Source organism: Vicugna pacos, unplaced genomic scaffold (genome assembly GCF_048564905.1).
Source record: "Vicugna pacos unplaced genomic scaffold, VicPac4 scaffold_415, whole genome shotgun sequence".
NCBI lineage: Eukaryota > Metazoa > Chordata > Mammalia > Artiodactyla > Camelidae > Vicugna > Vicugna pacos.
In genome coordinates, this window is record NW_027329093.1 from 850 (window position 1) to 8264 (window position 7415).

The following is a 7415-nucleotide window of genomic DNA, read 5'->3' on the forward strand; positions in this document are numbered from 1 at the left end:
GCAAGGATTTTTTTTTTAATTGAAGTATAGTCAAGTTTACAATGTTGTGTCAATTGCAAGATGTTTTTTGAAATTTGAATTAAAAATATTTTTTGAGGAGGGTAAGTATGATTGTTTATTTGTTTCATTTTTGAAAATGAGGTACTGGGGTTTGAACCCAGGACCTCGTACATGGTAAGCACGTGCTCTACCACTGAACTGTACCCTCCTCCCCAAGGCAAGTTTTCTTACCCATTATTCTGCAGCTTAGGAGTTCAAACAAATTGGAATTGAAATCCTGATGTTTAGATCCCACTGTGGTTCTTTTCTCTATATTCTACTTAAAGGGGTTTGGAAAGCTGTTCCTTTGTTCATTTCTTTATTCAGCAGTTTTGAGCACTGACTTTGCATCAGGGTCTGGCTAGGTACTTGGAAACAGAAAACAAGAAATGACACTGCTGTGCAGGCGCAGCAAGCCTAGACCAAAAGCTGGGTAATGTGATCCGAGCTACAATAGCCATGTGCAGACGCTGAGGACAAACTGTACCCCCGGCTTTGCTTGGGCTTCCCTTGCCTTCTGGCTGGTACACACGAGGTCACCGCAACCCAGAGGGGCGCACAGCCCACAGCAGAGTATGTATATCGATCTCCTCTCACCTCTCTGCAGGGACTGCAACATGAGCACCCCTGACTACGTGCAGTGCGCTGAGAACGACCAGATTCTCCCCGTCATGGTAAAAGCCGTTGGGATCATCTCAGAGGAGAATTTTTTTGCATCTATAAGCGAATCTCCTTGGTGAGCCAGATCAGCCCGTGCGGCTCCCAGTGGGCACTCTGTATCCACTATAGGCACCACTATGCGCCCGAGAATGAGTGGAGAAACTTCCAGACACATTGCAAGGTCGTGGGCCTTGTCACCATTACCGACTGCCTCTCGGCCAAGGCCTTCGAGAAGCTCCACGTGCAGAGGAGCTGTATGGCACCTCGTTAATGACTCTCAGCTCTTTGTCTTTGTGCTGTATGGGGAGGTGGCCGAGCAGACGCGCACCGACGTGGCCTTCAATCTACGAGGCCTGCAGGCTGGTGGAGAAGAGGATCGAGGACTTCACTGAGTCACTCTTCATCATTCTGAAGTCCAAGTGGCTGGATAGGGCCCCCAACAAGTCTGGAGACAAGATCCCCCTCCTCTGCACCTTGTTGGAGAAGGAGGACTTCATGGGACTGGACACAGAGAGCAGGTAAGCCTACCTGTAGGACCGGCCACCCTGGCTGTGTGCCGGATTGCTTCCCTACATCCAGGAAGGGATCAGCAAGGAAGAAGGCTGTCTTGTAGCCAAGGGTGGAGGAAGGTGCAGCCCGCTGATTTACAGACATTTCAAAGTGAATCCACCTTTGTTTCAGAGAGATCCTTTTAGGGTTAGTGTGGACACTTCCTCCCGTTTTTCAGCCAGGACCACTGTGGGACCCCTGGAGTTTCTGTCCAATAGAGTAGCAACAGCCACTGATGCTAGGAGCGCTGAGGAGGAGGCTGGTCTGAGCTGACATGTGCTGTAGGTCAAATGCACATCAGACGCTGAGGCTTGTCTAGAAAAAGGAATGTATTCTATCTTGTTACTTTCTATATTGATTACATGTCAAAATAATAGTATTTTACATACAGTAGAATAAGTAAGATCTGTTCTTAAAATCAGTTTCTAATATTTGTTTTTTTGTTTGTTTGTTTAATTTTTAAATGTGGCAACTGGGAAACTTTCTTTACATGGATCTCATCTCATTTCTGTTGGGCAGCCTATCCTGGGACAGTCTCATTCCTTTGCTTATAGATGAGATGCTGAATCCCGAGACGCAGAACGAGGCGCTGGTTGAGCTGCAGCTGGAGCCAGTGTCTGCTGCCTCCCAGGCCCAGCACCTGCAAGGCTCAGGCCCTCTCTCCCTGCCCGACAGCCACCATGCCAGGTTAGGACATCAGAAACACCGCCAGGGACTTCCGAATGAACTCCTTATGCAGGGAAAGTTGTGTCACGGAGTATAGGACAGAGCAGGGAAAGGTTCCTGCTCACTTTGCCCCTGTGATTATGTCAAAGGCCTCACTTTGCCTCGGAAGTGCAGACGAGCTCTTCTGGGCAGCCTACCCCCTCACCCTCTGCTCTGTTTCCCATGTGTCTATCGTGTTGTCCCTCGGGCAGTAAAGGTTGAGATGCCTTTGCCAAGAGGTGGTTCCACTTTGCTGGGGAGAGTGAGGGAAGTTGTATCCCCCCGGCCTACGGCCTCGGGCTTTGAGTTTGGGGAGCGCTCATGGCGGTCCCAAAGGTGACGGTCGGAGAACCTGGCACGTACTGCTGGGCCCGCTGTGGAGGCGGTGCTCTGTGATTCTTGAACATACCTAAGATCAGATCCTACTTTCTGTTTGTTGGTCAGTTGGAGGAGATTCCAGAGAATTGATAAAAAGAATGTCCAGACCAGCCCTGTGAGTGAGAGGCACAGGGGACCCGAGTCCCACCTGCGTGTGGTGTCTGGCGAACTCTGGATGAATTTTCAGTTCCTCCCCGGACATGCCTCTGTGGCTTAAGGAAGGGGCAAGGCATGTCGTGGCCATGATCTGTACTTGTCCTCACAGGGCCCTGTGATCTACATGTCCGCACTCCCCTTCTGCTCCTTGGAGATTAGGTGGCAGGTTTAGGAGCCTGGGCACTGCTGAAGGCACAGCTGCCAGCACCGGGCTTCTCCCAGACTGACTCCGTTCACCTCACCTGTCACCTCCTGCTGAGCCCCCAGGCATTAGTCAAGGTAGGTACATCGGTGCAACGTAAGCAGGGACCACCTTATCCCCCTGCACACACTGGTGGGTGAGCAGTGGAAGCCTGGAGCCCTGCCCCAGCCCCCTGGACAGTGCTTCCTCTTTTGTCATAAGAGGCACTGGTGACATTTTTGCTCAGCAACTGCTTGGCTCTGAGTCTGTAGACCCACCAGAGAATGCCAGCTTGTTTTTGCATTTTGAAGTCTGCCCTTGGGATTTGGCGGAGTAGCTGGATGTGTGCTTAGCCCATAGTGGTTGACACTATCCCCATTGTTTACCCAGAACCTCGTGTACCAGGCATGGCTCTCGGCATCAAAATACAGCAGCGCATTAAACCTCCCTCCAGGTGGGTCTCTCTGTTTTGGTACAATAAGCGCCCAGCCAGCATCTGAACGTCAGTGAGATAACGCGGCCAGTGAGCTCGGGTCAAGCACGTTCTTCTCCAGTCAGTTTTACTCCATTGTTGCTTTTACTATTCCACAGTCATTAATTTATATAGCAATGCTTTGGTGCAGGATCAGAGCCTAATTCTCTCCTGCTACTCTTGGTGGCAGTGAGTAAAACTGTCCAGCCTGAAATGCGACAACATTTTGTAGCTCAAAAGCTATCTAGATGCATGTAGGTGGAGTTTAGGTTAGGGGAGCTGATCACGTTGGTGGCCCCGGCAGCGCCGCTCCCCACAGTCTCCTGCCTTCCCTGGAGCAGGAGGTTAGCGTGGGTCTCACCGTCCCCGCGTCCCTGGCCTCACACACTCAACTAAGCTCTTGTACAGGCTGTCAAAGTCATTTTTGTTCTTCTGTGTTTCTAATTTTCACTTGTTCCTCTTTACCTTTTTCTTTTTTTCCTTCTTCTCTTGTACTGCCCAGTGAGGATGTTGTTACGTCTGAAAAAGGTGGGCTGTGCACACCCTGCATTGGAAATAGCCAGATCGCCCACCGTACTGTCTACATCACTTTAAAAAGCAAAAACTTAACAGCTGACTTGATTCATGTATTATCCTAGTCATCTATTTATTTTGTAATTTTTTGGAATATTTGCTTTCTTAGCACATTACCCACTGGTGTTTGATACCTGTTAAAATCCTTGCTTTGAGGAACCTGTTTAGTCCTCCTTATATTTGGTGACAAATGCGCCCTTATTAAATTTGTTTGTTTTCAAGAAGTGAGATGTGAATTGATTTAGGCTGCTGCTGAGGGATTCTTTTCATGGAGTATTTAAATTGGAAAGTCAAAGTCTGCAGCATCTTGCTTGATTCGGCTTTTACACAAACGTGCTCGGCATGTGGTTCCTGGCTGTCGCTGTGTGACGTGCGTGACGGCGTTTCCAGGCCGGCGGTCACTGGTGAGGAAGTGGCCGGCTCGGGGGTGAGCAGCTGCAGGGGACGCTGTTTGAGGAAGTCACTTTTTTTTTTGCATTCAACTTCCCCGTGCCATTTAGTTAACTTTGCCTTCATAAAGGAGCAGTATCGTGTGTAAAATCCATGCCACTCTTTTGTTCCCTTTACGAGGCTGGTTTCTTTGTGTATCAGGACTACATAGCCTTCTCCGAAGAGGCTGGCTCACCTGGTGGACAAATGGAGCGCTAAAGGGGATCGAAGGCTCCACTCTGTTTCAGCCAGTGGGCATTCATAGCCGGGTCTGTGGTTTGCCTCAGCAGCCGTGCTGGCCTCCCTGCACCGGCCTTTATTTTAACCCATGTTGGCAGTAAATAGCTGACTCCGTGTCTGTTGCAGCTGATGTCCACCACTGACGGCCGTGTCGTTAGTTTGTGGTAGTGAGACACCAACACCTCAGTCAGCCGTGGAGGAAGATGCTTTGGCCGACCTAGGACGTTGCATTCTCACCCCCACCATGGTTCATCTCACCCGGGGGAAGGGTTTGGCCACCACCATCATGCTGACCATGAGGCCTTGTTTCTTCTTTCATACTCTGGTCCAAATGTCGACTCTGCGTTTTTCACTGACTTGGTCTCGTTTGAGACAGGCCAGAATTTCTGAATGAGTCCATCACATTCTGGGTGGGGAACAGAACAGAAGTAAGTGTCGCAAGTTGAATGAGTTTAGGCTGTCTGGGTTGGCAAATGCAGGCTGGGATCTGTGATGACTGGGCTGTGCCCTGGACACAGGCCTTTCCTGTGGCTCCTGAGAGCCCAGGGGTCGGAGTGAGAACATCCTTGCCTGGGCTCCTCCATCCTCTTTTGCTCACTGGCAGCTGTGTCTGCTCACTAGGAGCTCCCCAAGACCTCGGGCCCTTCAAAGCTCAGACCACGGACAAACCTTGAGTCCCTTCTCCTGGGCCTCCTTTGTGAGAATCCAGTGCCTTCTGAGGTGACCCTTGCCAGGAGATGCCTCCCCCTCCAGGGAGCACCCTTCAGAGGACTGTGACTCACTGCACACTGCTGTGAGCTTGTGGGGTTCCGGCCGTGGTCCCTGCAGAACCAGACTTGAGATGGGCTTAGCGACGGAAATAACAAGACTGATTCCAGGGCAGGGCCGGGGGGAGGGAACAGGGGAAATTTAATGTGACCTCAAACACCTAGATGTGTGCTGGGGCTGTTACTAAATTGGGAAGCCTGGGAGATACCTGCCAGGAATCGAATTCCAGAGTAAATGGTGGACATGAGGCATTTTTTAGATGCCATTTGTCATCCAAGTTAGGACTTCAAAGAGGCACTCGGGTCTATGAGCCTGGGGATCAGGTGAAGGTGCCGGAATAGCGATACACGTTGGGATTCGTCCTTCTTAGCTGGTGTTCACAGACTTACATGTGGGTTAGCACTTCTCCAGAGGTGCAGACTGAGGGTGGGGGAGGGCAGGGCTGTGCCTCGGTTGGAGGAAAGCCCAGATCATGCAGCTTTGGTGTGTCAGTCAGCGGCGTTTGGGATTTTCACAGCAATGCCATTTATCCTTAAGGGGCCGGGTGGTGGGCAGGGCCAGCCAGGAAGAAATCTGAAGGGAGGTTCGTGGCCACGTGTGTGTCTTGGGACGTTGCAGAGTCTGCAGGGTCCTGGAGGGTAGACTACTCAGAAGCTGGACTTGGAGTGGGGAGTGGGGAGAAGGTAGTCACACTTAACTTTTGAGGGAGGGAGGGAGGCCTAGGGAGTCCCCACCCTACCGGACTCGATTTCCCATGAGCAGAAGGCAATCATACAGGATCTGAGATGAAAAGGGATGGGTGCTGGGAGGGGAGCCAAAGTGGAGAATGGTGCTTGGACTGTTCTAGAATAGTCTCCCTGTATAATAGAGTTAAAACAACCCAGACTCTAAAGAATATTGATAGTAACTGGGGAGGAGGCAGTTTTTCTGGCCTCCTAAGGGTAAGTTATATATCTGGGGATACACAGAAGAAAAGGGCAGTCTCTTGCTGGGGCTTGATCCTTACCAGAGGCAACAGTGCAAGTTTAAAGGGAGACAAGGGCAGCGGAGGGAAACTAGCCAGGCCCCGTTTCAGGTACCAGGCAGCCGCCCTACTTTCGTGTTGCATTCAAATCCATGCCTCCCAGGTGTGCGGTGGCAGCCCCGTTTTGCAGATTGGGAAGCCTTCTCAGAGGGGTTAAGGAATTGTTCCGTTTAGTGGCTAGTAAATGCTGTAGCAGGATTCAAGCATGGCCTTGTCAGACTTCAAGGGCATGTTCTCTCTACTAATTCCTGTTGTACCTGGAATGGTGAAGTGAGTCAGTTTCGGAGCCTTTCAGAAAAAGTACGATTTAAGTGCCTCAGGACTGTTTCACAAAGCTCAGTGTTCTTTGATGGTTTGGAAGCACTGCAGTGCTTTACACCCTACAGATGTAAGGTTTTACTCCTTTGACGATAACGTGGTTGCAAATGACGTACAGGTGCAAAACCAGACTTAGCAGCTTCTGAAGGGAAACCCTCCAGTTCTCCCTTGATAGGCTGTCTTCCACGGGATGTAACTCTGCTGCAGCTTAGGCCTGAGGTTTTCGTATGGAGTGAGGGTTTGATAACCAATGTTAACATAAAACGATCAGATGGAGAAAATCGATGTTGGCAATTTATTTTTGGGTTTCATTAGAAAAGATGCATTGTTGGTTAATAGCCCATATAACGTATGAAATTGAGTACAGAACATTGCATTTCTTACTTTCTACTTACAAATGTGTTCTATTGTAAGGTTGTCTGCTTTGAAAATTCAGCTCAGACACTAGGGCCCCTGTCAGTGTGTTGGTGTGATTGCATTTACACAGTGCATGTAATCTGGGCTTCCACAACCCCAAACACTGCAGTGCAGAATCATGGGCTGTAGCAATCACTTAGTTACGCAAATACTTCTGAAACTATATGATTCCAAAAAAAAAAAAAAAGAGAGAGAGAGAGATTGCCTTTATCAAAGTTCCTTTGGAATTTAACAGCATACTGTTGTTGAGCAGCTCTGGCTGCTTTATATATGAATATATACATTTCTTTGCATGTAACTTGGTTCTTGGACTAAAACACCAAGCTCTTGCTTTCCATGAGCCACAAAAATCGTAGCCAAATGACACATGTATGAAACATTTTATTCTTTTTTTCTGAGAAAGGATCCTTAAATTTGGGACTTGGGCTCTAATTTTGCTTTTTGCTCTTCCCACCCCTCATCATCTCACTCCTTTTTCCCACGTGGCCTCCAAGATGTCATGGTCT

At 49.4% G+C, this 7415-nt stretch overlaps 1 long non-coding RNA gene across 1 annotated transcript; it reads left to right on the forward strand.

Annotated features, from left to right (window-relative positions):
* Nucleotides 1-1083: 1083 nt before the first annotated feature.
* Nucleotides 1084-3722, forward strand: LOC140695570 (uncharacterized). Its single transcript, XR_012071221.1, has 4 exons — nt 1084-1217; nt 2597-2766; nt 3059-3122; nt 3643-3722. It is a non-coding gene; the product is annotated as an uncharacterized lncRNA (long non-coding RNA).
* The last annotated feature ends 3693 nt before the right edge of the window (nt 3723-7415 follow it).